Source organism: Cetorhinus maximus, chromosome 23, assembly GCF_964194155.1.
Source record: "Cetorhinus maximus chromosome 23, sCetMax3.hap1.1, whole genome shotgun sequence".
Taxonomy (NCBI): domain Eukaryota; kingdom Metazoa; phylum Chordata; class Chondrichthyes; order Lamniformes; family Cetorhinidae; genus Cetorhinus; species Cetorhinus maximus.
Genome location: NC_135901.1, coordinates 40,672,639 through 40,691,443, shown reverse-complemented (window position 1 = coordinate 40,691,443; position 18,805 = coordinate 40,672,639). Strand labels below are relative to the sequence as shown.

General features: G+C 43.9%; 1 protein-coding gene, 1 long non-coding RNA gene and 1 other non-coding gene across 3 annotated transcripts in view; 1 reads left to right on the top strand and 2 right to left on the bottom strand.

Annotated features, from left to right (window-relative positions):
- The window catches only part of LOC144697994 (uncharacterized), a 373,983-nt gene that overhangs the window by 138,305 nt on the left and 216,873 nt on the right, over positions 1-18,805 (bottom strand). The gene's annotated exons all lie outside the window — the stretch shown is intronic.
- Positions 662-2,854, bottom strand: LOC144697570 (uncharacterized). Its single transcript, XR_013580392.1, has 3 exons — positions 2,701-2,854; positions 2,307-2,365; positions 662-777 (listed from the first exon to the last, which is right to left on the bottom strand). It is a non-coding gene; the product is annotated as an uncharacterized LOC144697570 (long non-coding RNA).
- On the top strand, positions 16,151-16,222 carry trnae-uuc (transfer RNA glutamic acid (anticodon UUC)). Its single transcript has one exon. It is a non-coding gene; the product is annotated as a tRNA-Glu (tRNA).

Below are 18,805 nucleotides of genomic sequence, written 5' to 3'. Positions count from 1 at the left end.
CTCATCTGCTGCTGAAACTCTCATCCATTCCTTTGTTAACTCGAGACTTAACTATCCTAACGCACTCCCGGCCGGCCTCCCACATTCAATCTCCCTGTAATCTTAAGGCCATCCAAAACTCTGCTACCCATGCGCTTACTCACACCAAGTCTTGTTCACCCATCACTCCTGTGTTCACTGACCTACAAAGGCTCCAGGATAAGAAGCAAAATTTTAAATTTCTCATCCGTATTTTCAAATCTCTCCAGGGTCTCACCCTCCCTATCTCTGTAATCCAGCCTCACAACCCTCTGAGGTATCTCAGCTCCTCTAATTCCGGCCTCCTGAGAATTCCTGATTTTAATCGCTCCACCATTGGTGACCATTCTTTCATTTGCATTGGCCACAAGCTCTGGAATTTCCTCCCTAAACTTCTCCACTTCTCTTTCTCCCCTTTAAGATGCTCCTTAAAACCGATCCATTTGACCAAGCTTTTGGTCACCTGCCCTAATATCTCCTTATGTTGCTCAGTGTTAAACCTTGCTTTGCAACATTTCTGTGAAATGCCTTGGAATATTGTCTTACATTGAAAGTGTGATATAAATACAAATTATTGTTGTTGATTTGGATGTATATCAATGTTCCTTCCTCATCGCTGGGTGAATAACCTGTAACTCCTTACCTAACATCATTGTGGGAGCACCTTCTGCACCTTCTGCACACGGACTGCAGCGGTTCAAGAAGGTCAAACATCATCTTCTCCACAGGCAACTGGGGATTGGCAATATTTGCTGGTATCTGTGGAGAGAGAAACAGAGCTAACATTTCAGGCCATGCAGAATGAATTACAGAGAATAACAATTATACAGAATTTGATGGTCAACAGAAGCTCAGAAGTGGAAGAGAAATGGATTATAGTGCGAGAAAAACAATTCCTGACTATGAAAGATGGGAAGGTAAAGCTGGGAAGACAGCAGCACATGGTCAGGTTTGGGGAGCGATGGAAACTTCCTTTAGACACTGTCGGCAGAAGTAACAGTAAAATCCTAAATGGAACTAAAATACACCCATAACTAGAGACAGAGGAAGTTAGACAATGGCAGAGAAGTGATCGGGGGGCAGAGGTGAAATGGAGGAATGGATGAACATGGATTTAGATCCACAGTAAAGAAGTCACACCAGCCCCTGAGGCATGAAACCTCTTACAGATAACAGAGCACTGCACAAAAGTCTAGATTGTAGATAAATGGTCAAAAACATTCAGCTCTGAAATAAATTCAGAGTTTGCAATGTTAAACTCTCCTGCTGGAGCCTGCAGCTGGAAAGATATCAGAAGCACTGGAGTCAGAGAAAAATCTCCCAGTTGAGGAAATACCCGGGGAGTGGGATGATGTCACAGTGTAACTGTCGATGTGTGATGATGTCATACACACGGGCACAGAACATCCGGGTCTGTGCAAACCAGTGATCACCACACATTATGAAGGATGTGAGGGTCCTTGAGAGGGGGCAGAGGAGATTTACCAGAATGGGATGAGGGATGTTGTAAGATTACTTTGGAGAAACTGGGGTTGTTCTCCTTGGAGAAAAGTAGATTGAGGGGAGATTTGATAGAGGTGTACAAGATTATGATAGGTTTAGATAGGGTAGTTAAAGAAAGGCTGTTCACAGTATCTGATCATAAAAGGATTACATGAACACAGATTTAAGGGATTACAAATTTAAGATTTGGGTCAAGATCTACAGGGAGCATATGAGGAAAAAATTTTACACAGCGAGTGGCAATGACCTGGAACTCAATGCTTACAATTCGAGGCCGATAATATCAAGTTCTGATGAATCACGTCATTCTGTCAGATCTTAATGTGAAGTTTTGTTTCTGTTTCCAATCCGCAAATCCTTCCCATTTAATATACCAGGATGTTGCCTGGGATGGAACATTTAAGTTGTGAAGAGAGGTTGGATAGTCTTGGGTTGTTTTCTTTGGAGCAGAGAAGACTGAGGGGCGACCTGATTGAGGTGTATTAGATTATGAAGGGCATGGACAGGGTGGATAGGGAGCAGCTGTTCCCCTTAGTTGAAGGGTCTGTCACAAGGGGACATAAGTTCAAAGTGAGGGGCAGGAGGTTTAGGGGGAATGTGAGGAAAAACTTTTTTACCCAGAGGCTGGTGATGGTCTGGAATGCACTGCCTGGGAGGGTGGTGGAGGCGGGTTGCCTCAATCCATTAAAAAGTACCTGGATGAGCAGTTGGCACGTCATAACATTCAAGGCCATAGGCCAAGTATTGGAAAATGGGATTAGGGAGGTAGGTCAGGTGTTTCTCACGTGTCGGTGCAGACTCGATGGGCCGAAGGGCCTCTTCAGCACTGTGTGATTCAGTGATTCTGTGAAAAAGGAGTTTACAAACAATCCATCACTGTCAATCCAGGACATAAATTAAGAGACAAATATTTCTCTTGGTCTAAGTTTGCTGTGTGTAAATCCTCCCCTTCTAACCCCCTGTAAAAGGAGTTTCCAAAATCCATCCCTGTCAGTCCAGGATAGAAATTCACAACATTCTCTCCTCCTGCTACCTGGATCAGGATGACCGCGCAAGCGCCCTGCTGCACATTGCACCCCCCCCCTCTCCCTATAAAGATGGCGGCCGTTAACCCGGGCCTGGCAAAAGAGCAAAAAACAGACTTTTTCGGTTCGTTCCCTGCAACCACAAACCCCGTACCTTGTTATTTGGGGTCTGCGGCCTGCACTGTGTCTTTATGAAGCCTCCCTGTCCACTCCGCTGGCTCCATTCCTCCTCACACCCACTAACTCTGTTAGTTTGCTCCACTCGACATTCCCTCTCCCGCTCTGAGCAGCTTCAGTCACAGACCAGCACTGCGCACGCTGATGAAACAGACCGCATTGCGCACGCTCCAAGCACATACAACAATGCGCATGCGCAAGGAACTTTTCTCGTGAGAATAGGGCACATTCTGTCCCGCAGCGAATGCTGGGTGGTCGCTCCGCCATTGAAGGGCGAAAATGTCGGATAGAAACCTCTGTCATGTAATCAGATACGATGGGTGCCATTGGGGAAAGGCATCAAATTGTTGATTCAATTGATACAGCTACCAAATTACTCTGGGCTCCACCATAATTCTCTCCTGGGTGTAATGAACAGCAGAACAACCCCCTAGAGTTAGATCTGAACTCGGCGGAATCTCAGCAGATGGGGTGAGTTGGTGGCTTTTAAACCATCTTTTGCCACTAACAATCCTCTGATTGTGGATCAAATCCTTTGAACCTTTAAAGATGGAGTGTTAACATGTGGGCAAACTGAATAAAGCCCTTTGCTCACGTGAAGTATCTGAATGGCCTCTCACCGGTGTCATGAAGCTAATGTACATAATATTTTGGAAAATACTTTTCTTTTAAAATAGAGGCTTAGTCTGTGGGTGAGTCTTATTTGGATTAAGGCCAGCTAGCCTGGGTGCTTTGATGTGTGCTAGTTTTGAGATATCAGAGAAATAATGTGCATTTGCATTTTTTAATAGAGCATTCAAGAAGGAGAGTGAAAACGGATACCTACTAGCAGCTACCTAGCAATATATTTATATTTTTAATAAAATTGGTATTATGAAAGGGCTTTCATTTTTAAAAGGTGGTGTTCAAAGAGACTGGTGGGAAAATGAGAATTAGCATTCAATCAGTGATAGTAGGTATAACAAGATAACCATTTTGGGTGTGCAGAACAGAGGCAATGTCAGATCAAAAGGCAGCTGCAAGCCTCCAGTTGACTCCACAAGGAACAAATGAAAAGAACTTCATTTTGAATTTGTACGGCGAAAATGCTTTGCCTGGTGTCTGGCTAAGTCTAAGGGTTCCTGTTGCCTTAATGGGGATTAGTTTGGGAATTTGTTAAAAGTTCTGAGAGTAATAATTTGTAGCCATGTGTATATATATTTTAATCTGTGTAAATTAATAAAATGTTTCATTTTGTTTAATGTAAAACTTCGAGAGCTGGTGGTCTGATTCCTGAATTTAGGGTCGCATCTCAAACATATCACTTAAAATTATAGGTTGTGACAGTTGTTTAAGGTTTCCCTTTGGGAATTTCAAATAACTCTGCTTTACCAACTGCATCAGTCATAACACCGGCGAGACTGTTTTGCTGTGTCAGTAATTGGGATGATTGGGCGAATCCCTTTCCATTTCCACCTGGTGAACAATCTGTTTACAGTGTGAGCTTACCTGCACGTTTTCAGCTCAGACATGGATCTCGAAATCTACTGGTAATGGGTTCCACATCCTTAGCACTATATAAGAACAAGGAGCAGGAGTAGGCCATTAGGCCCCTCAAGCCTGCTCCGTCATTTAATAAGATCATGGCTGACCTGACAGTAACCTGAAATCTGTACCCCCGTCTATCCTCGATAACCTATCACCCCCTTGCTTACCAATAATATATCCATCTCTGCCTTAAAAATATTTAAAGGCTCTGCTTCCATAGTCTTTTCAGGAAGACAGTTCCAAAAGCTCACGACTCTCTGAGAGAAAAAAATCTTTGCCTCTCTGTTTTAAATGGGTGACGGCTTATATTTAAAAAGTGACCCCGAGTTCTAGATTCTCCCACAAGAGGTAACATCCTCTCAACATCCGCCCTGCCAGGTACCCTCAGAATCTTGTATGTTTCACTAATCAGGTAAAGAAAAGCAACATATTGCAGATGCTGGTCACCTGATATAAAAACAGAAAATATTGGCATTCTCAGCAGACCTGGTAGCCTCTGTGGAGAGATAAACATAGTTTTCATTTCAGGTCTGTAAACTTTCATCGGAACTGCATCACATCTGAACTATAAATTATGCCTCTCAGATCAAAGATGCTGCCAGATGTGGTCAGGGAACTCAAGGAGAAAATGAAAATCCGCTTTGAGGAATGGAATCAGAGAATGAAGGGTGAACAGCCCGACTGAGCAGAGACAGTCAAGGTACTTTTCCCTTCTTTAAGACGATGGAACATTGACTCTGATGTTATCAGTGAAATTAACTGATCTGAGACATTTAAATGATTCTCCTTACTGCACATCAGGAATTCAGACCTAATATCGGCTTCGGGACAATCAGAATACTTGGTAACAGACAAGACAACGAAAGGCTCGAAGGGAGATGGCACCGGTTGTAGGAGAGCTGGTTCCCGGTGACATGGATGTGCCTGCAGTGGGTGGGATCAGACTGTTTCCATGTGTTCACAATGAATGACCCAATCTTTATTTTGGAAGCGCAAGATTGAGAGAGAGCGATAGTCATCTGGGTAGTGGCAATCTGAAGATTTGACTCACTGACACCCTGGTTAGGATACCTTGTAGACTGAACTTATATAAGTCTCTGAGGCACAATTGGTCAGTGTGTTTTCTTGTTAACTGAAAGGTTGGTGATTCAAGACCATCCAGCAGTGAAGACTTTACTGTTTCCCCCACCCCCCCATCCCATCAGCATTCTTTGTCACGCAGTTCAGGGTTGTCATTGGATACGTGGGCTACAAGATAATATCCCCAAAACGGTTCCAGATCTACTGTTGTCCAGTGAGCTCCCACACAAACAGCTTTTTGAAAAATATTATTTTTCTGTCAAATATAGTGAGAAAAGATTTGTACGAACTATGTACCTTCATCTAACCCAGTAGAAATGAAAGAAATTATTGGTTTCAGACAAATCTATCAACAATTCCCTCATCCTCAGCTCCACAGTGAGTGAGACAGGGAAAAGCAGCAATATTCCGGCCCCGCACTCTCCAATCACCCGCTGCCAGCAGAAAGCGGCGACTGCAGCTTCAATCAGCGGGTTACGGCCCATCCCTGGGACGCGAGATACTTCAACCCGGGCCAAACCTCCCAATACACCGAGCACAGGCTCAGGAAAACGCAGGTAGATTATATCCCGGTCACTAAACCTCCGAGCATCATTTACAGAATACCCGAGTGAGTGAGTCACAAATAAAAATCGCACAACCTTTCCATTTCTTTTCACTGTAAAATTCCTTCATTGTATTGAAAATCTGACTGTTGAAGATCTGAAAATGAGCACCATGGGATATGTCTGACTGAGTTACTTGTTTTCTATTGTTTGTCCGTCAGGTTTGCAGTTCAATTGTTGTGGATGTTGAAGATAATCTGATTTCAAAATGAGTTCATAAAGCAGATAAATATTAAATCCAGGAACAAATCCTGAGGAAAATGGATCACAATGTTTGGAAGGAGGTGCAGCTAAGAAGTGGAAGATGTGAATGATGTTATTAATGATTGAGAGGAATGCATTGCAACCTTGGGGCTTTTGTAGGGTGGTTACCTTACACACATTGATATTCGGAACAAGCTGAGGTATCAGGTTGAAAGCAACAAGTGTCTCCATGTGTGTTGGGATATGAAGCGGACCTTGATCACTTGCCCAGCTAGCTCAGTTGGTAGAACACGTGACTCTTAATCTCAGGGTCGTTGGTTTGAGCCCTACGCTGGGTGCTGTGGGACTTTTAAAATCTTGCTTCTTTCAAAAAGGGGAAAAAACTCCAACTAATCGCTGCAAGGCAGGCATTCACCATTGAAAGCAACTGGCAGACATCAAATTCAAAGCACTTTCATGTCGCATCTCTTTCTGCTTCTGTCCCTGTCTCGTGTCCAGCTCCCAGGTCAATTAGCTGCTGGATGCAGACAGAGTCAGTTCGTGGGAAAATAAGATGCAAGGCGATAGGTTTGCAGACAATCTTGCAGGGTAAACAGTCACCAGGATCTCAGCTACCTGATCCTCCCAGATTCTGATTACAGGAATGTCCACAGTGCCTATTATCCACAGTCACACTCTCCTTCTAGTCCGTTTGTACGTTGTACAAGCACGTTCTAGTACGTTGTTCAGCTTTGAAATTGTTCATATTTTCACACTGTGTTTCAATGTGAAGAAAACAGAGCTGTGATAAGCTTATATTGTTCAGCAGATGCACTGCAAGAAGGTACATAACAGGCTGATGGTAACAGTGCTCTTTGGACGTGGTGAACTCCAGTGAGGAATTGGCACCATTCACGTGTCTTTCAGTTAGTCTCGTGACAAACCTGGTACTAGAAATGACAAAAAATTTCGCTGAATTTTCTCCGTGTTTTGGTTTGTTAAGAGCCGAATACAAGGTAAGAAAGTACATCTCGCTCGAGTGGGTTAATGAATGGCAGAATGACCCATGTTGTTGGGAAACATAAAATTATAAAAAGTTAGAGCAAAGAAAGAGGCCATTCGTGCTGCTTTCAAAGAGCAGGGTGATTGATTAGGAGTGATAGTTGTGACGGTACAATCAGTAGGGAGCAACATTTGTCCTTCTCCCACCCATATTTTGCCTCGCACCAACATCTCTGGTCAGTGCTTCACAAACAGCCCTACTCTTCAGCTATTCCCTCACTCCGCCTCTGTGTTCTCCACTTGTTCCATGTGTGATTTTTCCAGCTCCGAGGCGATACTCTCACTCTTCTGCTTCTGGCAGAGCTGCTAAATATTTTCAATCAATAAGTTATCAATACTTGCTTAAACAATTTCTCGAAATCCACAAACCTTCATTCTTTGACCAGGAATCGAACCCGGGCCGCAGCAGTGAAAGCGCTAAATTCTAACCACTAGACCATCAGGGAAGCGACCAAAACATTTATCAAGCTGGTTTACCTATGCTGCTTTTGCCTCTTTTTGTTCCATCTCAAATCTCTTAAACCACAAAACTGCCTGTTTAGGTTCAACACAAACGACTTCTTCAGCCAATGAAAATAACGGTATCTGTGAGCTGGAAGATGAAATTGACAGTGAGGTGAAATAGTCCCACAAACTGCTCATGTGTAACTTTCAATTTCCAAAACCCTCCACCCTCTTCGCTGTTGGTCCAATGGAAGCGCCGATTCCTGGTCAGTTGTCATCAGGGAAACTACCAATAAACTGGACATTTGGCTTTTTTTTCATTCCCGATCACTTCACCAGAGAAAAATTTCTCCGACTAAATGTCTTGTTAAACTTGAACACAGGTGACTTCTTCACTAATGAGAAGCACCATTGCTGTTAGCTGGAACATGAAGTCGATACTTTCCTACTTTAAGACAGTTCTTAAAGTCTCCCCCTTTGACCGAGCTTTTAGTCATCTGACTGAATATGTGGCTCGGTGTCACACTTTGTTATATAATGCTCCTGGGGAGTGCCTTGTGACGTTTCATTTGGTTAAAGGCGCTTTATAAATATAAGTTGTTGTTGTAGGATATACATAGAAAGGGCCAATCTCTTGTTATATCTTTCATGCTGATATTTTTCTTTGTTTTATCCATTCTCGGGGTGTGGGCATCGCTGGCTAGGCCAGCATTTATTGCCCATCCCTAGTTGTCCTTGAGAAGTAGTGGTGAACTGCCTTCTTAAACCGCTGCAGTCTGTGTAGTGTAGGTACACCCACAGTGCTGTTAGAAAAGGAGTTCCAGGATTTTGACCCAGCGACAGTGAAGGAATGGCAATATATTTGCAAGTCAGGATGGTAAGTGACTTGGCAGAGAACTTCCAGGTGGTGTCGTTCCCATCAACCTGCTGCCCCTGTCCTTATGGATGGTTACGGTCGTGGGTTTGGAAGGTGCTGCCTAAGGAGCCTTGGTGAATTCCTGCAGTGCATTTACAATGCTGCTACGGTGCGTCGGTGGAGGAGGGAGTGATTGTTTTTGGATGCGGTGCCAATCAATTGGGCTGCTTTGTCCTGGATGGTCTCAAGCTCCTTGAGTGTTGTGGGTGCTGCACTCAGCAAGGCAAGTGGAGAGTATTCCATCACACATCTGACTTATGCCTTGTAGATGGCTTTGCGAGAGTTAGGAGATGAGTTACACATCGCATGATTCCTAGCCTCTGACCTGTTCTTGTAGCTACAGTATTTATATGGCTAGTCCAGTTCAGTTTCTGGTCAATGGTAACAACGAGGATATTGACACTGGGGGATTCAGTGGTGGTAATGCCTTGAACATCAAGCGGCGATGAATGAATTCTCTCTTGATGGAGATGGTCATTACCTGATACTTGTGTGGCACGAATGTTATCTGCCTCTCGTCATCCCAAGCCTGGATACTATCCAGGCTTTGCTGCATTTGGACATAGACTGCTTCAGTAACTGAGGAGTCGCGAATGGTGCTAAACATTGTGCAATCATCAGCGAACATCCCCACTTCTGACCTTATGGTGGGCGGAAAGTCATTGATGGAGTAGCTGAAGATGGTTGGGCTGAGGACACTACCCTGAGGAACTCCTGCAGTGATGTCCTGGAGCTGAGATGACTGACCTCGAACAAGCACAACCATCTTCCTTTGTGCTCGGCATGACACCAAATAGTGGAGAGTATTCCCCCCAGATTCCCATTGACTCCAGTTTTGCTAGGGCTCCTTGATGCCACACTCGGCAAAATGTTGCATTGATGTGAAGGGCAGTCACTCTCACCTCACCTCTGGAGTTCAGCTCTTTTGTCCATGTTTGAACTAAGGCTATAATGAGATCAGGAGCTGAGTGGCCCTGGCGGAACCCAAACCGGGCATCAGTGAGCAGGTTATGGCTAAGTAAGTGCTGCTTAATAGCACTGTCAGTGACCCCTTCCATTACTTTACTGATGGCAGAGAGTAAACTGATGGGGCGGTAATTGGCTGAGTAAGATTTGTCTTGCTTTTTGTGTACAGGACATTCCTGGGCAATTTTCCACATAGCCAGTTAGATGCCAGTGTTATAGCTCTACTGGAACAGCTTGGCTAAGGGCGCGGTAAGTTCTGGAGAACAAGTTTTCAGTACTATTGCCAGAATATTGTCAGTGTCCATAGCCTTTGAAGTACCCAGTGCCTTCAGTCGCTTCTTTATATCATGTGGGGTGAATCGAATTGGCTGAAGACTGGCATCTGTGATGCTGGGGACCTCTGGGGGATGCCGATGGACCATCCACTCGGCACTTCTGGCTGAAGATTTTGGCAAATGCCTTATCTTTTCCACTGATGTACTGGGCTCCCCCATCATTGAGTTTGGGGATATTTGTGGAACCTCCATTTCCAGTGAGTCGTTTAATTGTCCACCACCATTCTCGACTGATTGTCACAGGACTTCAGAGCTTAGATCCGATTCATTGGTTGTGGGATCACTTAGCCCTGTCCATCATTTGCTTCTTATGCTGTTTGGCATGCAAGTAGCCCTTTGTTGTATCTTCACCAGGTTGACACCTCATGTTTAGGTATGCCTGGTGCTGCTCCTGACATGGCCTCCTGCACGCTTCACTGAACCAGGGTTGATCCCCTGGCTTGCTGGCGATGGTACAGTGGGGGATATGCAGGGCCAGGTTACAGATTATGTTCAAGTACAATGGGGGATATGCAGGGCCAGGTTACAGATTATGTTCAAGTACAATGGCCCACAGTGTCTCCTGGATTCCGAGTCTAGATCTATTCGAAATCTATCCCATTTAGCATGGTGGTAGTGGCACACAACACGATGGAGGACATTGTTAATGTGAAGACGGGGACTTCGTCTCCGCAATGACTGTGCAGCAGTCACCCCTGTCAATACTGTTATGGTCAGATGCATCTGAGGCAGGCAGGTTGGTGAGGATGAGGTCAAGTATGTTTTTCGCTCACCACTTGCTGTAGACCCAGTCTAGCAGCTATGTTATTTAGGACTAAGCCAGCTCGGTCAGTATTGGTACAACCGAGCCATGCTTGGCGATGGACATTGAAGTCTCCCACCCAGAATACATTGTGCACCCTTGCCACCTTCAAATGGTGTTCAACATGGAGGAGCACTGATTCATCAGCTGAGGGAAGATGATACGTGCTAATCAACACGAGGCTTTCCTTGCCCACATTTGACTTCTTTCCAGGAGACTTAATGGGGTCTGGAATCAACATTGAGGACTCCCAGGGCAATTCCCTCCCGACTGTGCTGCCACCTCTGCTGGGCCTGTCCTCGGTGGGACAGGATATACCCAGAGATGGTGGTGTCTGAGGCATTATCTGTAAGGTACGATTCCATATGTCAGGCTGTTTGCTTGACTAGTCTGTTAGGCAGATGTTAGTAAGGAGTACTTTGCAGGGTCGACAGGGCTGATATTGCCATTGTCGCTTCCAGTGCCTTGGTCAAATACTGGGTAGTCCGTTCATTCCTTTTATGTGTCTTTGTTACGATTGAGTGGTCATTTCAGGGGGTATTTTAAGAGTCAACCACAGTGCTGTGGGCCTGGAGTCACGTGTGCCCAGACGAGGTAAGATTTCCTTCCCTAAAGGGCATTAGTGAACAAGGCGGGTTTTTACAGCAATCCACACTCGTTTCACCAATTACAGCGGAAATATCACAGTCGACGACAAACACAGAGGCAGAGTGTGGGAATGAAAGAGGAAGAGAAGGGCTGTTTGGGATTCTAACCCGGAGTGTTACCCTGGCTCCCTTGATTATTAGTCCAGCGACAATACCATTCTATTTGCTTTCCTAATTATTTACTCTGTTTTTGCATGCTAACCATTACATCTCAGAGCCCGGCAATCTTTCACCATTTAGATAATATACTTTTTCATTCTTCCTGCCAAAATGGACAATTTCACATTTGCCCACATTATATTCCATTTACCAGATCTTTATCCATTCACTTAATCTATCTATGTCCCTTTTTATGTCCTTATGTCAACTCCACAAATTACTTTTCCAACTATCTTTCTGTCGTCAGCATATTTAGCAACCATTCCTTGGGCCATTCATCCAACTCATCTATACACATTGTAAAAATCCGAAGCCCCAGCACTGATCCCTCTGACATACCACTGATCCTGCCAACAAGAAAGTGAGTCATTTTTCTTAATCTCTGCTTCCTGTTAGCTAGCCAATCTTCTATCCATTCCAATCTATTACCCCCTCCACTATGAACTTTTACTTTTCACAAAAAATACTTGATGTGTCACTTTATCAAATGCCTTCTGGAAACCTAAGTACAGCACATCCACCAGTACTCCATTATCCATAATATATGCTAGTTCAAAGAACTCTAACAAATTGGTCAAAGACGATTTTCCTTTAACAAAATCATGTTGACTCTGCCTGATTACCTTGAACTTTTTAATGTGTCCTGCCATAACGTCACTAAAAATAGCATCGAACCTTTTCCTTCTGACAGATGTTAAACTGACTGCCCCGCAGTTTCATGTTTCCTGTCTCTCTCACTTTTTGAGCCAACGTATTACATTTGTTGTTTTCCAATCTCATGGAATCTTGCCCAAATATAGGGAATTTGGAAAATTAAAACGAATACATCAAATATCTCACTCGTCACTTCTTTTAAGATGCTACGATAAAGCCCATCAGGATCCGAGGGTTTGTGAACCCGCACCTCCAACAATTTACTTGGTATCACTTCCCTGGTGATTGTAATTTTCTTGAATTTCCCTCGTTTCAATTTCCTGAGTTACAGATAAATCTGGGATGTTCCTTGTCTCCTCTGAACTGCGCAGGCACCTGGATGGAATGTTAAACGGTGACGTCATTCAGCAGCACTTTGGGTCTTTGTTTTGAAGAAATGGAATTCGGCTGTTCTCATTAGGAATGCTGGAGGCAGACTGATCAACAATGTCATCATCAAATGGCACAGCGCAGTAAGAGAGCCTCCCACTCATCCTTTCTATGCCTAAGCTTTTTACAAAGAGCCTCCTCGTACATCCGATTTTCCTTCTTTCTCTGCATAACCCCGATTTCCCCCTCTCAACCCATTCTCCAATTTCACTTTGAAAATACTGATTTAATAAAAATGATATTGAAAGATGAGAAGGAGCTTCTACGGTGCCCAGTCTGCTAAATTCTGCAGCATTACCAAAGTTTCCTTGACTCAATGACACCAAGAATTGCACTTATGATTATTACATAGCTTTTGAACAAAAAAAGTACTTAAACTGTTGATTTGGATTTAATTTTTTTAATGAAATTTATTCCGATCAAGCATCTCCTCATTTTCTCAGTCGATATATACAATCTTATTCCTCTTGCTGTACAACCTGTTGGGAAAGGTTTGCTAAAGCTATACAAAGCCCTGGTTAGGTCACAACTGGAGGACTGTGTGTAGTTCTGGGAATGGCACCTTATAAAGGATCAATATTTGCCTTGAAAGTTTCCGAGGAGCCGCATTGATTAAGTTGGTGGGTTTTGGAATTAGGAAGTTGTACATCTGCAACAATTATATTGAGGAGACCAAACGCAGACTGGGTGACCACTTTGCAGAACACCTTCTGTCTGTCCGCAAACAGGACCCAGGCCTTCCTGTCGGTTACCATTGCAACACCCCACCCTGCTCTCGTGCCCACATGTCCGTCCTTGGCCCGCTGCAATATTCCAGTGAAGCCCAACGCAAACTGGAGGAACAGCACCTCATCTTCTGATTAGGCGCTTTACAGCCTCCCAGACTTAACATTGATTTCAACAACTTCAGCCCATGGACTCTCTCCTTCATTTTCACCCTTTTAAAAATCCCTTTATAAAAATGTATTTTATTTACTTATTTTTTATTCATTTATTCATTATTTTATTCCCCCTTTTTATCCCCTTTTTAATCCTTTTTTCCTAACTGCCTCCCTTTCACCCCACTACACCCCAACACCAAAAGCGCCATCTGTTACTCGTTCCATGTTGTTCTTTCACAGAGTGCTGACCCTTATCCTGCTATTCACACATTCTGCTTTCTTACTTTTATGCAACTATCAGCACCTTCTTCAGCCCTCACCACTGCCATTAACACTCCCTTTTTCTTGTGTCCATGATACGTTTGTCATTCTCTCCTTAGCTCCCACCTCTCGCTGACCTTCGACCCAGCTTCACCTGCTCTACCCTCCCCGCCCCCTCCCCACCCTGCCCCGCTTGAACAGTATAAACCCCATCACTTTTTACTTCTCTTCAGCTCTGAAGAGGGGTCACACTGAATCGAAACGTTAACACTGTTTCCCTCTCCACAGATGCTGTCAGACCAGCTGAGCTTTCCCAGCATTTCCTGTTTTTTTAATATATATCAGAGGTGTTTGGCTAACGAGACGGCAGACGGAGGAAAATGAAGCAAAGACTGAAGTAACTCACTTGGTCGTAAAAGTAATTTTTAAAAAGCAACAAAGCAGGACACGTTTTAAAAGGTGAGTAAGTTGTGCGTTGATGTGCAAAGAGACTTGGCTGTGCTTGGACAAGGAAAACAGGAAGTTGTATCAGTTCCTGCCGCAGAATTGATGAGCGTGTTCTTCCAACTGAAAGTTTAGTGGTTCAAAACCACTCAGGGACGAAACTTCCAATGTTTTTTCCCCCTTCAACACTCATTGTCATACGGATCCGGATTGTCAATGGCGGCAGGAAAGTTTTCCACAAATGTTGCCAGTTCTAATGTGAGTTTCCAACCAGAGAATCTTCCGCGTGTAAAGGAAATGTGATAACCACTAGGTTACGAAATGCAACATGCAGCTCCTTGCAGAACATCAAACTGTGCTGTCTTATTGCACTGCAGGACCTTGTTTTGTGGAAGTACAATTCGGCAGAAAACCTTAGCCCTGCGGCAGAGAAATTGATCTAACATTAGAATCATCAGGTGACAGAGCACATCAGCAGCTCATTCAACACCTCACACATGTGCGAACAACCTTACAGCAAATCCGCCCTCATCTTTCCCTCTAATTTCCGAGCGGTGCATTTTTCAGAAGATCATTCAAAACCTGGAGAAGTATAAATGTCACTTTGTTTTGAGATGATGCATCCAGTTACTATTTAACAACAAACGGGAATGATGCAACCTTTCCCTACATTTGATACTGTTAATGCTTCAAGCAGGGAATCTTTCTGTGTGTGAGAGTCCGTGCTCCCTATTACCCTACACAAACCCTGCAGTGTAACGCGAAAACTTTCCGTGTGTGAGAGACTGTGATCCCTATTACCCTACACAGACCCTGCAATGTAGCGGGGAAACTTTCCGTGTGTGAGAGACCGTGATCCCTATTACCCTACACAAACCCTGCAATGTAAAGGGCCCAATTTAACACACAGAAGGCAGGGAGCCGGGAATTTTCAGATTCGAAAGACATAACTAGCGGAGTGCCACAAGGATCAATCCTAGGGCCTCAATTATTTACTATCTATACTAATAACTTGGAGGAGGGGCAGAGTGTAATATATCCAAATTTTCTGACGATACAAAAATAGGTGGGAGTGCATTTTGTGATGAGGACATAAGGAATCTGCAAGGGGGTATAGATAGGTTGAGTGAGTGGCCAAAAAACTTGGCAGATGGAGTTGAATGTAGGAAAGTGTGAGGTCATGCACTTTGGACGGAGGAATCAAAAGGCAGACTATTATTTAAATGGAGAGAGACTCCAAAAAAGTGCAGCACAGAGGGATCTGGGTGTTCTTGTGCATTAAACACAATAGGTTAGCATGCAGGTGCAGCAAGTAATTAAGAAGGTAAATGGAATGTTGGCCTGTTTTGCTCGTGGATGGAGTTTAAAAATAGGGAAGTCTTGTTACAACTGTGCAGGGTGTTGGCGAGGCCGCATCTGGAGTACTCTGTACAATTTTGGCCCCCGTATTTAAGAAAGGATAAATTGGCATTGGAGGCAGTTCAAAATAGATTCAGCAGGCTAATGTTGGGATGAAGAACAGCGAAACAGGTTAAGCCTTTATTCATTAGAGTTTAGAAGAATAAGGGGTGATCTTATTGAAACCTACAAGATTCTGAGGAGGCTTGACAGGTTCATGTAGAGAAGGCATTTCCACTAGTGGGGAATCTCGAACTAGGGAACATAGTTACAGAATAAGGGAGCACTCATTTAAAACTGAGATGCGAAGGAATTTCTTCTCTCAGAGTGTAGTAAATGTCTGAAATTCTCTACCCCAGAGAGTTGTAGAGGCTAGATCACTGAAATTATTTAAAGAGGAGGTACATAGATTTTTGAAATATCGGGGATTTGAGGCCTATGCGGAGCTGGCACGAAAGAGGAGTTGAGGCCTGGGCAGATCATCCATGATCTTATTGAAAGGCTTGAGGGGCCTTTCCTGCTCCTTCTTCTCATGTTCTTATGTTCGTTTGAAACGTGTCTCTGGTGAAAGGGGTCGGGAATAATAATAAAAGGCACAGGTAACAGAGATAAGCCAGGCTGTATACACTGTAGTTCCCTGGTGGTCTAGTGGTCAGGATTCGGCGCTTTCACCGCCGTGGCCTGGGTTCGATTCCCGGTCAGGGAATGATAAATCGTTGACCTCGTGCAAACTATGAAAATGAGTTTGGTTAATTCCATTTGACAAATGCAGGTCACCTTTGTCGGAATCAGTGGCGTGGGAGCTTGAATTTTGCATCAGAGTTGGAAATGTCATCCGGTCACAACCGATAAGGAACAAACACAGAGATGAAGATAGTGAATGAGAGAAGGGCTGTGATCGGCTGCAAAGCACTGACAATAGAGAGGATGGTGCACGGCAAAATATAGCGGTAAGAGGGAAGATTTTACCGTTTACATCGACACAACTATCTCCCAGATCTGGTCCCAAATCTCTTGTTAAATCAGGAGAAAACTGCTCGCTTAATCTTCCACTTTTTAGCTGCACCTCCTTCCAAACATTGCAAACTCCTCCTGCATTTTCTATCCTGATATTTTTCTCTGTAACATTTTGATATGAAACTGCACAACTAATGTGAATAAAGTGTGTGATGGGAAAAATGTGTTCACCGCCTCGGGAACTGAACCACATTGACACACACACACACATATATACCGAGAGTGACAGAGGGCAAGGGTTTGTCTCTAAGGAGAGACAAACACCCAGAAAGCAAACATGTCACCAACCTGGCTCTGTCTTTGTTCCCATACGACTACAAGTTTTGTGAACGTTTTCGTGAATGAACGGAAATAGGAAAATCCCCATGGATGCTTTGGTACTTGGATGGATTTGATTGAATCTAACCGATAATTAACTCTGTAGACAGTTAAAACCAGGAATAATGAGCAGCGGGAAAACCCCAATGGATTTGAACTCCATCGCCTTAACCACTTGGTCACGGCAACTGGCCCTTTGAGCAGGTTAATGTTGTTGGTATATAAGATGACTACAGCAGAGAGGCGGACTTTCGGCCCATCTTCTCCGTGCTGGCTGTCTGGAAGAACAACTCAACTACTTCCACTGCCGCGCATTCTCACATAAGCAATTAATATTTGTATTGCCTTTCCTCCTTCTCCCAGTTAAAATTAAACCCAATACACGCCCGCATTCACTTTGAGCTGGCACTTTGTCGTCAGAGGAGAGCTTTCAAAGTGACCAACAGGTGAACCGCTTTGGCAGCGGATCCACAAATAATGGAACCTGAATCCAGCGCCTGAGGCCGTTCGGCCAGGCTACCTCTCACAACCTGCTGTTTCCCGTCGCCTTGATGGTGTTTCCACTGAAACAGAACATTAAAAACATCGAAAAAGGAACAGCAATTAGCCATAAGCCCCCTCGAGCCTCCGCTACCACTAAATAAGATCATGTCAGATCCCTAAGCTCAGCACCAATTTCGCATCCAACCCCGATAGGCCTTCATTCACTTAAAGTCCAAACATTTATCAATCTCAGCCTTCAATATAGTCATCGACTGAGGATCCACAGAGCTTCAGGCTACAGAATTCCAAAGATTCACAAGCCTTTGAGTGAAGAAATGTCTCCTCACCTCAGTCCTAAATGGCTGACACATTATCCAGAGAATGTGAGCCCAGTTCTAGACGCTCCAGCCAGGGGAAAACAGCCTCTCAGCATGTTCACTGTCACTCAGGAATCAACCCAGTGAATATTGGTTGCACACAGACAGCGAGTGAATGGAGGGAACAAAGAGCACAAAAGTGAACAGAGATAGAGACACAGACAAAGAGACTGAGAGAGTGAAAGAGAGAGAGGCAGATATACAGGGACAAAAAGTGGCAGACAGAGGGAGAGAGAGTGGTAGACACTGAAAGGAACAGATACACTTCACCATTCCACGTGATCGTTAACTTAGATTGACAGACAGAAAGAGAGAAATAAAGACTTACATTTAAACAGAGCCTTTCACCAACTCAGGACAACGGGAGGCACTTTAGAACCAATGAAATCTTTTTGAAATGTAGTCACTGTTGTAATCTAAAAGCAGAGAGGGTTTGACAAAAATGCTGATTCAGTAGATGAGAAAATTCGATCTTAAGAAATCCATCTCAATGTAGAAACTTTCTTTCAATTTCCCTAAACATTTCATGGTTTGTTTGATGCAGATTCAGCAGATGTAAATCTGCAGCTGAGTGAATAAATTTCAACTCGAATCTGTGATGAAACAGGGACAAAGCATCCCATTTCTATCAGGTCATCTCTCAGCCTTCTCTTTTCTCGAGAAAAGAGCTTCAGGCTGTTCAGCCTTTCCTGGTGATTATAACCTATCCGTTCCTGGAACATTTGTGAATCAATTTTTATTTTCCTGTTCCTTCCGACACCCGACAGCAGTAGAAACAGTTCCTAATGTCCGAGTGATTTCAGTTTGGACTATCTGTATTTAAAAATTCATTCTCTCGATGTGTCCATTGCCTTAGCCACTCCACCACAAGGACTCGGTGTCTGTCTGTTTAAATGTTGCTCAGTGACAATTTCGATCATCCTCCACTTTGTACCAAAATGACCCTCAGAAGCTGAAAAATCTCCATTCAAACAAAAAGAAAGAAAACTCCTCTTGAATATTTTAAAACTGCTCTTTTTATTCTCTGTACCATCTTAATATGAAGCCGCACAACTAACGTGAATAATGTTTGGATGGTGAAATGGGGAACTGAA